This window comes from Felis catus, chromosome D1 (assembly GCF_018350175.1).
Source record: "Felis catus isolate Fca126 chromosome D1, F.catus_Fca126_mat1.0, whole genome shotgun sequence".
Lineage (NCBI taxonomy): Eukaryota > Metazoa > Chordata > Mammalia > Carnivora > Felidae > Felis > Felis catus.
The window spans coordinates 77,508,618-77,520,863 of NC_058377.1; the positions used below are offsets into that span (position 1 = coordinate 77,508,618).

The window sequence follows — 12,246 nt, forward strand, 5'->3', positions numbered from 1 at the left end:
GTATCGTTAGCTTTTGTTTCTGTTTTGTTTTTCATTTTTCACTTTTCACCATTCGTGGGGCACCTGGGTGGCTCAATCAGTTAAGTGTCCAACTTCGGCTCAGGTCAGGATCTCATGGTTCATGAGTTCCAGCCCCACGTCTGGCCCTGTGCTGACAGCTCAGAGCCTGGAGCCTGCTTCGGATTCTGTGTCTCCCTCTCTGCTCCTCTGCCACTCGTGCTCTGTCTCTCTCTCTCAAAAATAAATAAACATTGAAAAAATTTTAATTGTTTGCCATTCTGATTCAAGTGCAGTGATATTGTGTGTGTGTGTGTGTGTGTGTGTGTGTGTGTGTGTGTGTGGTTTTTGTTTTTTAATTGAAGGTCCCTTACTGGTCCTGCCTCCATGAGTGGCAAAGACCAGGGGCAAAGGGAGGTGAACCAGCAGTGCAAGGAGGAGTCATCTCCACAACATTCCATTTATACACAGAAGTAAACTGACAAGCACAGAGTCACTATTGCACTTAGAAGTTGGCAGCATGGGAAAAGGGAGGAACAGGTGGGGAATGGGGTATTGTTAAAAAAAAAATACAGCCCCCCCTAAACTGGAGTGCCTGGGGGAAACTTGGTTGTCTTCAACCCAAGAGGAATCAGAACTGTTTGGAAAGGCCAGAACCGTCAGGGATGGAGGAAGGAGGAAGGTCCAGGGGGTGAGGTGACTGTTTGGCAACTGGGGTGAAGGGATTGCCCTCCCCCTGTTGGGATCCCCCCAGCCCCTACGGTCTGGCAGGAAGGGGGCAGCCTGCAACCCCCACGGGCAGGTCTGGGGCTGCCAGATGCTCCAGGCAGGGGGCTGGAAGGGGCTCACAAAGGAGATGAGGCACTGCCCCCCAGTTTCTCGGCCAGGGTGCACTGGTCCTTGACCTCCTCATAGCAGTTTGCTTGTAATTCACGCTTGATCCCTGTCAGCTTCTTCTTGATGGCGTCCTTGGAGCTGGCATAAATCACTTTGCTCTTAAGGGGTGCACATTCAGGTGCCCGGAAGATAAACACCAGGTCCTCCTTCTTGCTCTCCTTGGTCTGGTAGGGGGCATCACAGAGGGCATTGCGGCAGTCCTTGTCTGGCAGCAACTTGACAAAGGTGGCATAGGGGTCGTCTACGGTCTGGCCCACATCACTCACCAGGATCTCCTTGCCCTCCTCCAGGATGATGTTCTTCTTGTCCTCGCTCAGGCAGAAGAGTACCGCCTTCTTGCGCTTCTTCACCTCCTCTGGTGTTGAGGAATTATGAACCTTCATGTCATCGAAGACTGATGACACGATCAGAGGCTGCCACACCAGGGGCCATGTTTCCGGAAGCGAAAGGGAGATAGCAAGGACAGTTAGAAAAGACGAGAGCCGCTGCAGCTGCTGCTGGGATCCCACTGAACCGATATTGTGGTTTTAATTTGCACTTTCTTGTGAGTAATGGTATCAAACGTTTTCTTCACATGCTTATGGGCCATTTGGATATCTTCTTTTTTAAGTGTCTATTCAAGTATTCAGCTATAAGTGTAGGGATGATGTCTTTTTCTCACTGATCCATCAGAATTGTATATTTTTTAAGGATATGAGAGCTTTGTCATGTATTATGTAATATACATGTATTATGAATTATATTATGAATATTTCTCTCCCATCTATTTGCTCCCTCTTTTACTGGTGCTTTGTGATGAGTAGTTTTTAACTTTGATAAAGCCCAATTTATCATTTCTTTGTTGTTGTTGTTGCTGCTTAATGCTTAATATCTTCACCTACACTAAGGTCACAAAGACATCCTCCGAAGTTTTCCTGCAATGTTTCAAAACCACAGTCCAATGTTTTCCCTCAGCCCTCACATTCAGATCTATGATCTATCTCATATTAACTTTTGTATACAGTCTGAGGTAGGTGTCAATGTTCACTTCTTTTTCCATTGGACATCTAGTAGTTTGAATGCCATTTATTAAAAACACCTTCCTTTCTTTCCATTGAATTTCACGGATATTTCACTGCCAAAATAATTAGTTTTTCTTTACACCAAAACAGAGAAAATAAATTACTTTGTTAAACAGTCATGCAATTCAGCACAAAAGGTCCTTCACAGGGCACAGAGAGAAGAAAATATTTAGGTCACCTTAGGGATATAAGCAAACTGGATCTCACGTTAGCTTTTACAATCAAAGCCAGCTTCACGAGGTGCCTGGCTAGCTCAGGTGGTACAGCACACAACTCCTGATCTTGGGGTTGTTAGTCTGAGCCCCACGTTGGATGTAGAGATTTTTAAAAAAAAATTAATGTTTAAAAAAAGCCAGCTTCATTGCTCCTTCCCTCATTTCTTTGCAACCACTTCATGTTCACACCAGGGCAAGGAATGCCCAACTGCTATTTTGATTATGTGGATTCCCTGGTCAAAACAGTTATTTCCAGATACACCTGGTAACTTTGTTTCTAAATGGCATTGACTTGAAAATCTCTTCTGTTTGTTTCTGGAGTGGCACACACCCATTTCAGCTGCAATAGTGTAGGGTAGGAAAAGTTCTAATTTGGGAAATTGGGCACAAGTCCTTCCCCGGATTGGCACCGTGGGTGACCTTGGGTTCTTCCCTGCTCTTGGAGTCCCCATCTGTCAAGTGAAGGTGTTAGACAGTTGATTTAAAAACCTTGGGTTCTGGGGCGCCTGGGTGGCGCAGTCGGTTAAGTGTCCGACTTCAGCCAGGTCATGATCTCACAGTCCGTGAGTTCGAGCCCCGCGTCAGGCTCTGGGCTGATGGCTCAGAGCCTGGAGCCTGTTTCCGATTCTGTGTCTCCCTCTCTCTCTGCCCCTCCCCCGTTCATGCTCTGTCTCTCTCTGTCCCAAAAATAAATAAACGTTGAAAAAAAAAAATTAAAAAAAAAAATTAAAAAAATAAAAACCTTGGGTTCTGACATTCTGAGATTCAGAGAGGGCTTTGTCCTGATTAACTGCCACTGCTTCATCATCCTTTAGTGTGTTTCATAGGAGAGAAAAGAGTGCAGGGTTTTCCCCACCACGTCCTTCATTCAGCTACCCAATCTAATTAACTCCAATTAAAATGTGTAGTTTTAATTAGTTTGTCTGATACATTTTTTTAAAATCCTCATAAATGTAAATCTTTGCTGCCCCTCCCCCCTTTCTCAGGCTTGGCAGCTGTCTTGCTCCTTTCAATTTGAGCTCCTTTTACTCATTCATGCCACTTTTGATTCATTATCTTTTGTTCCTGTTCATTGATTGTCTTTTTTTTTTCCCTTTTCTCCTTGCAGTGATAACACATTACTTAAATAGAATTTTAGAAAGAGAGTCACAAAGATTTTAAATTACCTAGAAACCATTTCATTCATGGAGCATTCAGTATCTTTAAAGGACTTTGAGCCCAGTTGATATATGTCAGCATCCCAGACACATGTTTTAAAACCTCCCAGCCTGTATATCATACATCATCCTCTGCTGACCAGCTAAAGCGGACACCTAAATCATGAGATCTGAGGAAACTCCTCAGACCTAGGTATATTTCCCATGGAAGCACACGCTGGCTTGGTTTTGTACACTTCGTGTTTGTTTATTTCCACCTTCTTGTACTTACAACAAAATAAATTTATTAGGACTTTAAGTATCATGAGGGTGAGGGTTTTTGTCTGCTTTTGACACTTCTGTGTTCCCAGCACCTAAAACAATGCTAACACACATAGTAGATGCCTAATATATATTTGTTAAACAAATTAATAAATGTATAAATCCTTAATGAACAAATTAGATAAATTAGCTGAATTGTACTGTATAATTTGTTATTTTATGTCATAAGTCTTAACTTCTAACATTAAGGATTTATTGTGACAAAATACCTTGAGCACTTATGATGTATCAGCTACTACGCTCAAGGTCTTGATAGGCGTCCCTTTACCTGCTGCTCAAAACAATTTTATGAGGGAATATTATTATTTCCATTTTTAAATTATTAAGTTCAGGTTTAGAAAGCATAAATAACTTACTGAAGGTATCAGGGCAGAATCCAAGGTAACCGGCAGAATCCAACTTATGACTCAATTACAAAAAAAAAAAAAAAATCAGAAAAATTTAGACATCAAGAAAAGAGGAAAATAAATTAGACCACCATAACACAGCTACAATGAGAATTATATCATAATTCAGCCTAACTTTTCTTCTCATGAATTTTTGGCCTCTTAAAATGATATCAGAAGACAGATCTTTAAAAAGTATGTTCTCTTAGACCTGGTGGTACCTTGTCTTTATATCTATCATTTTAATGGTTGCCTCTGCCATTAATTAGCTATCTATCAGAGCTCCCTAGAATGATGCTAGCTTGGAGAATAATCACTTTTCCTGCCAGGCTAAAATCATTTTCACATAAAAGGCAATAATAATGATTATACTATAAGGACCATTATTGCTGTTCTAACTATTACTAGTAGTAATAGCTAATATACTGGAGGTTTACCATGAGCCAGACATTGTGCTAAGCATTTTAGATGCAGTGCCTTTTGTAGCAAAATAAGCTTTTTTTTTTTTAATTTTAACTAGGATCCATGCCCAACATGGGGCTTGAGCTTAAGAGTCGCTTGCTCTACCTACTGAGCCAGCCAAGGGCCCCAAAGAAAGCTTTTATGAATATACTATGCCTTATTAACAAATTATGCCTTTACCAATTTGTGTGAATCTGTTCATTCTTTCTCACAGGGAAAACTTTGAAAGAAAAAGAAAAAATGGGATGGTAAGACAGAGACCCTAGATAGAACAGTTAGAAGGACAAATTAACCTTCCTCAATTTTGCTGAGACACATAACCAACAAGTTCCTTCTCATGAAGAACTAAGTTAGACAGAAGCTCATATATAAACACCACTTGTCCAACCTTCAAACCACTACATCTTTCTTTTTCTTAATTTTTTGACATTTATTTATTTTTGAGACAGAGAGAGACAGAGCATGAACCGGGGAGGGTCAGAGAGAGAAGGAGACACAGAATCCGAAACAAGCTCCAGCCTCTGAGCTGTCAGCACAGAGCCCGATGCGGGGCTCGAACTCATGGACCACGAGATCATGACCTGAGCCGAAGCTGGACGCTTAATCGACTGAGCCACCCAGGCGCCCCTCAAACCACTACATCTTGTCTTCCTCCATTCTTTCCGTCTGCACTACCATTACCCTACTTCACCCTTTTCCTTCCCATCAAACAGACATTTACAACAGACGTTTACAGCAGATTGTCTTTTAGCTCATCCAAGCATAGGCCACATATATCCCTGAACTGTAGCTTGGCTTCATTGAGTAACTACCCTAAATTGCCCCCAAAAGCTCCCTACTGCCTACCGCCTAGGGAATCATCCCCAGACTCCTTTCTTCTCCACAGAAGGAGAAGGTTCACGCCTATTCCTTTTCCTGGATTATCACAAAAGAATGCAATGTCGCAGACTTTTCACCAAGCATGTTTTCCAAATGCCCTTCTCAGTATATGCCTACCCACCGCCATGTTTCAGGTGCTATTCTGTTCTTCCAAATAAAGTAAAGGAGTGACAATCCACATTACCATGTTCTGTGTCACGCTTTCCAATCCCTATATATGCTCAGCCTTCGCTCACAGGAGGGGTGAGGCAAAGGGAACGGGGGAGGGGAAGAGTTGGCATTTCTTCAGTGCCAACATCCCTTGAGTGGCAAAGATTATGAGTCAGCCAGCACTATCACTTTTGAAAAACTAGGCTTAACAAGGTCCCAGCTCACACAAATGCCTCACACTCGTGAGATTACAAATTGGAATCCCAGGCAGAGGAATAACAGAGCCCTATTCTTAATCACCGTGCTTAATTATACTTGTCTGCCCTAAGTCCCCCACCTCCTGGATCCAACCTTGTTACTCCTCCTCCTTGTTGCTTGCTTGTTTTTCTTGGCACCCTGTTTCCAGCCATGATCTCAGCCATTTTGTCATTACAGTCCTGGTTTTCCACTCTGGCAACACACTTGACTTCACTTGGCCCACGGACCTGCTTGCTGTGGCACACTGATCGTGAGCAGAGATCTTGATTTTCCAGCCCCAAGCACCCCAAAACAAACAAGCAAGCTGTACATCCACCCACTTCCTAATGTACAATAATCCAGATTGTGTTAGACTCTCTTGGGAAAACCAAACCAGGCTTTAAGGAGATTACTGTTAATATTAAATAATATTATGTAGAAGCAGAGAAAGAGGAGTTGACCCTTGACTCTTACATGCTGCATGAGCATCCTTCTGTCATTAGTCATTTCATGCTTCACCTCAAATTCCAAGGACTTTCTCCCCTCCATCTAGGATGTTCTGATCACTGACTTTCCAGCCTTATTTCCTCATTTATTATAGTTTTGTTCCACACCTTTTCCAAAACTGTTTCCCATATGTTGGAAGACAGACTGTGTCTTTTCTTCTATTCACTGGTGAACGTTGGCTAAAAACCAAAGTGGCTGTTAAAAGGTGTCCAACTCATCACTTTCCATTTTTAGCACTTTTGTCATTTTTATCAAAATGGCCTTTTAATCTCAGCCTGAAATATTTATTAAACATCTCAAATAAGATAGTGAATACTTGTAAGAACATTTATGAGAATTTACTATATGCTAGATACCGATGCCAAAGCTTTCCATGTATTAAGACCTGTATTCCTCACAACAGCCCCATGACATAAGGTATTTCCATTATAGCCACTTTACTAATAAGGGTAATAAATAGGTAAATAATAGGTTCTCAAAGCTATTAAGTTACAGAGCCAAGGTCTGAACTCAGTTCATTTTCAAAACCTAGACAATAAACCATCACGTTATAGCTACCTTTCTATCTTTAGCCCACACTTAAAGGAAGACAGATCTTTTTTTTTTTTTAATGTTGCTAGATGCTGTCATCACAAGACAATTGAATTAAATACAAAATTAGATAAAAAACTGAAAGGTATACGATCAATCATCAAGTCTAGCTCCCTGCATTTTCCAAACAAAATGAGATAAGATAAAATAAAGTGATACATACAGAGATCATATATTTTTCCAAAATCATGGAGATTATCTGGGATTTGAACCCTGATTCCCTGACTCCAGGGCTTATTTCACATCATCCCCAAAGAACCAAATGTACCCAATCTTTTAAGACAGCATATCTTTTGATTTTGCTGATTTTGATCCTCAGGTGTTTTTGATCATTGGATCATTTCATCAGGGCAAAACTCCCTGGTCTGCCAACACCTTCACTCCTTTTTACTTCTACAAAGCCAAGTTAAAAGAAATTATCCAAGGATAATTAGAAGAATAACATTTTGGGGGTAGCCTAGGTGGCTCAGTCAGTTAAGCGTCCAACTTCAGCTCAGGTCATGATGTCGCTGTTTGTGAGTTCGAGCCCCACGTCCGGCTCTGTGCTGACAGCTCAGAGCCTAGAGCCTGCTTCAGATTCTGTGTCTCCCTCTCTCTTTGCCCCTCCCATGCTCATGCTCTGTCTCTGTCTCTCAATAATGAATAAACATTAAAAAATTTTTTTTTAAAAGAATAACATTTTTTTAGCCGATCAAGAGAGAAAATAAGTAAATTGGTCTTAATTACACATATCATAAACCAAACTATGAACCTAGTCATACTGTAAACATTAAAAAAATGTGATGATGGGGTGCCTGGCTGGCTTGGTTGGTAGAGCATGTGGCTCTTGATCCCAGGGTTGTGGTTTTGAGCCTCACGTTGAGTGTAGAGGTTACTTAAAAATAAAATAAAATAATAAAAAATAAATTGTCCTCTGGAGAGGGTGATGAAAATGTCATTCATTAATATGGTATATATTTTAATTTTCCTTCTGTCTGAAATATTCCATTCCTCAGCAAGGCATTTTCCACACTGTAATCAAACCTTTGATTCTTCCCTGCTAATTTCTTCTCCTTGGTTTCCTTTTAAATTCCTCTCCTCTGGGCAGCCTTCTCCGGCACCCACCATGCCACTGGTATGTCAGGCACCCTCTATGTAATTCCATAGAGTCATGGACTTACCTCCTGGTATAGTATGTATAGCAGGGCACCTAGTATTTGTCTGTGTTCTCCCCAGAACACTAAAATAGTTAAAGTTATCCTGTTTTATGTCCCCATACTTAGATCCCCAGTGCATAAGCACTGTGAGTTTGCACCAAGCTATACCCTACTCAGCTGGCTCTCTTAAGACCAACATCATTCATTGGCAAGAGCTCTGGTGACCATGGACTGGAACAACCATAAGAGGCCTCAAAGGAACATAACTCATCATCTTAGTCTTAGGTGTCCAACAGTCCTTCCCAGAGCTATCTTCTCTATCCCACAAAATCTCTCCAAGAACATTAAGATGGTGATGCTCAGTCTTCTATATTCTTAAACACACACTAAGTTCTAGAATTTGCAACCTAACTTGAAGATTATATTTTGTTCACAGGTATCTACTATTTCTTCAGCCCCTTTTCAGTGCCCTTTCATTACTGAATAGAACACTTGACTACGTTACTCCTTTCACTTAACAGAGATCCCTTGTGTTCCTGTAAATATGCCATTTCCATGCCATACTACCCTTTTTTGCCTTACAGCAAATGGGACGCACCTATGTACAACCTTGCACAAAGCCTTCAGCTCAAATCTCCATCTACTGTATGCCAAGTAGGAATACACATCCTCTGTTGCTTCTAACACAAATTAAACACATCATATAAAATTTGACAGCTGGCCCAATACTGAAAAATTTGTCTGACATCTATGTACCATAGCTGATCTGTTGAAATCCAGAGTCCTAAGAGGACTCTTCCCACCTGTACTTCTTTGACCACCAATGAAAACCATTTCACCATGGCCCTTTAGAACTCAGGAGTTCATACCTTCTTCAAACAGTTTTATTTAATTTTATTTATTTTAAGTTTTTATTTATTTATTTTGGGAGAGAGAAAGAGAGGAAGCATGAACAGGGGTGGGGCAGAGAGAGAGAGGGAGAGAGAGAGAATCCCAAGTAGGCTCTGCACTGCCAGCGTGGAGCCCCACAAGGGGCTCGAACTCTCAAACCATGAGATCATGACCTGAGCCCAAATCCAGTTGGATGCATAACTGACTGAGTCACCCAGTTTTAATAGCATAACTATAAGTGATCTCTGAATAAGGAGTTCTTGACTTTCCATCCTAGCAAATTGTTCCTTAGCAGCCCCATTACCATAAAGGTTCCCATTTATGATAGCATATTTTATCAGCTACTAATTTGCTTTTGGGAAAGAAGAAGGTATTGAAGAAGGAAACCACAGAAAGTTACCTCTTTGTTTGGAGGCTCAGGGCAATCATTCTGATCCTGTTTTGTGGGTCTTTCCAAAGGTCATGATACATGGCTTTGGCTCCCTTTTTCTTAAGGGAGCCAAATGAACACGTGAAACAGAAAGATTTAGCTAATACAGTTAATTAGAAAGAGATGTCAGGGGACCATATGGGATTTATTTACTTCACATTATAAGGCCTAAACCCATATGATGATTCTTTGTCACTCAATATGCATGTGGGGGGGAATCATGAGAAGAAGGCAGGTGTGCAGGTGTACAGGTGGTGGGTGGGCCCACAGTTCTTAACATTCAACTCTTCCTAACCAAGAACTAGATTTCACCTTTTTCAAAAAGAAAAAGGAAAAGGAAACACATGTACACACACACAGAAGCCATCCAGTGTCTTAGTCCCTAAATCCCAGGCAGACTAGCAGATTAACTGCATTTATTTGTTTGTAAATGAATAGTTAGTTTCAGAAAGAGAGAGGGAGAGCGCCTGCATGCCGTGCAAGCAGGTACGTGGCAGAGGGAGAGAGAATCTCAAGCAGGCTTCATGCCCTGTACGGATCCCACAACCCTGAGATCATGACCTCAACCGAAATCAAGTCAGACGCTTAATCCCCTGAGCCACCCAGGTGCCCCTAACTGCATTTCTTAACCAATAATCGACCTATACACATACTTTCCATCACTCCCTCTGTTACTATCCCTTCTACATTTTTTTCTGCCATGAAAACAGACTCAATTTTACAAAAGTTAAATTTTACAACAACAACAAAAAATGCAACAAGCAACATATTTAAGTGGCAAAAATGATAAGCAGAAGGAAAGAAAAAGCTATTCATTTTTGTAGCACTATTTTCCAATCCTTTATTCTAACATTTCTCATATAGAATTGTCAAATAAATATAATGTCATGGCTTGCCCACTGGTGTTTGATAAATCATGGATTGTAATGAACATGAAATGTTTCATAATGGCATGAGGAACTGAACTCAGTGCTGAACAATTATTAAGAATTGGATAATCCAGATGTAGAGAGTGACGTGAATAAAGATTATCTACAGGGGAGGAAAAGAACTTTACTCACCAGTGGGACAATGTTGTGTGCCGCTCTCAGCCCCTCACTAACCAGTACTGTGGCTGGACTAGTCTTCGTGGTTCTCAGTATGACTGCAAGATGTCCTCAGCGATAACCATTAGGAAATTGGCGTGTCGGGGGGAGGAGGCTTGATTACTTACAAGTCCTGGAGCGCAGAAGTCACAGTAGAGGGCAAACGCGGGGAGCGGGGTAGAGTCTGGGGTCTGCTTTCATCAGAGTCAAGGGTGCTCATGGGCTCTCTCTTTATTTGTGAATTTAAAACAGAAAAGCGGGAATTAAAAGCTCGGGAAGAGGGAGGAAAAAAAAACCCCAACCACCAGCAGTTCAAAGGTCAGATCTCAAAATCAGCAAGATCTCTAAAGCAAAAGGGCCTGGCGTGGGAGGGCAGGCAGCATGCTCTTCTGGTTTTGTAGCTGTCCAAGTGTTTATCTGAGATAGCCGTCTTTGAAGTGGATGCCTGAGCAATCAAAGCTTAAATCGGGCACTTGCGTTCCAAAAAAAAAAAAAAAGCCAACTGTCACAGTTGACACAACAGACAGATTAGTCCAGGTACAGAAGTGGGGATGGTTTTAGAATCTGTCTTTTCCATCCAGTTTGATCTCAGTGGTACATTCTTTTCTGTCAAGGAAAAAATCACTTAAGATCTTTTCTACTTTTATTTTCCTACCCCAATACCTCTAGTGAATGATTCAGATCCTTTGGGTTCCTGGTGACCATCCATTAAACGGAGGTTACAAAGAAATGTGAATAAATAAAAGGGAAACCTGGAGGATACATTTATCACAGCTCAATTAAAAGTCTTATTTAGTGGGAAACAGGGGCGCCTGGGCGGCTCAGTCGGTTAAGCGTCTGACTACGGCTCAGGTTTTGATCTCACAGTTGTGAGTTTGAGCCCTGGGGCATCGGGTTCTGTGCTGACAGCTCGGAGCCTGGAGCCTGCTTCACATTCTGTATCTCCCTCTCTTTCTCTACCCCTCCCTCCACTCTCGCTGTATCTCTCTCTCTCTCTCAAAAATTAAAAAAAAAACATTAAATTTTTTCAAGTCTTATTTAATAGGAGATAAAGCTATTTCATTAAGACGGCTTCATTAATTATTGATAAAATATAAATAATGTGGGAAAACATGTGGATAACTTGGGAAACACTGAGTGACTACTTATACTTGCTAATGGCAACAAACTTTCTGATAGGAAAATGTCATCTGAAATGTTACCATTTAAAACTCAGTAATAAAAACAAAAACTAATAGGACCTTTAAGGCAATACCAAAGAGTCAGGGGAATAAATGTCATCTGTGTGCAGGAAACACACATCTATCATTTAATTTGGTTTTGCTTCAAGGCTAGCCCTTAAAAGACTGAAAAGCCCCTAATCATAATCTCTGAGTCTATTTAGGAAGCCACTGTTCTTCAGTAATTTCCTATTATATGGCAGGTGCTGTTGGTATTTTTGAGAAGTCATAGCCTCCAGAGAAACTTGGGTAAACACATTCATTTCCTTAATCAGTTTGCGTTCACTGAGCACGTACTATGGGCCAAGCATTTGCAGGTCTCTGAGGGGCTGAGAAAAGTGGCAACTGTGACAAAAAAGGTCAAGTGGGACTCAGTTGTACACACTCTTTTTTTTAATTTTTTAATATTTATTTATTTTTGAGACACAGAGACAGAGCATGAGTGGGGGAGGGGCAGAGAGAGAAGGAGACACAGAATCTGAAGCAGGCTCCAGACTCTGAGCTGTCAGCACAGAGCCCAACGCGGGGCTCCAACTTTCCATTTAATTTATAACAAAGCCTTTCCTTATAAGCCATGTGTAAGGGGCTGAGGGAGAGGGGAAATGGGTTGGTGGTAACAGATTT

General features: G+C 41.3%; 1 long non-coding RNA gene and 1 pseudogene across 1 annotated transcript in view; both read right to left on the minus strand.

The window, feature by feature from the left end:
* Positions 1-10,818, minus strand: part of LOC123380543 — a 110,478-nt gene extending 99,660 nt beyond the window's left edge. The window contains exon 1 of the long non-coding RNA XR_006586449.1: positions 10,379-10,818. This is a non-coding gene — a long non-coding RNA (uncharacterized LOC123380543). The remainder of the gene's footprint in view (positions 1-10,378) is intronic.
* Positions 318-2,081, minus strand: LOC123380542 (annotated as a pseudogene).
* Positions 10,819-12,246: the final 1,428 nt, after the last annotated feature.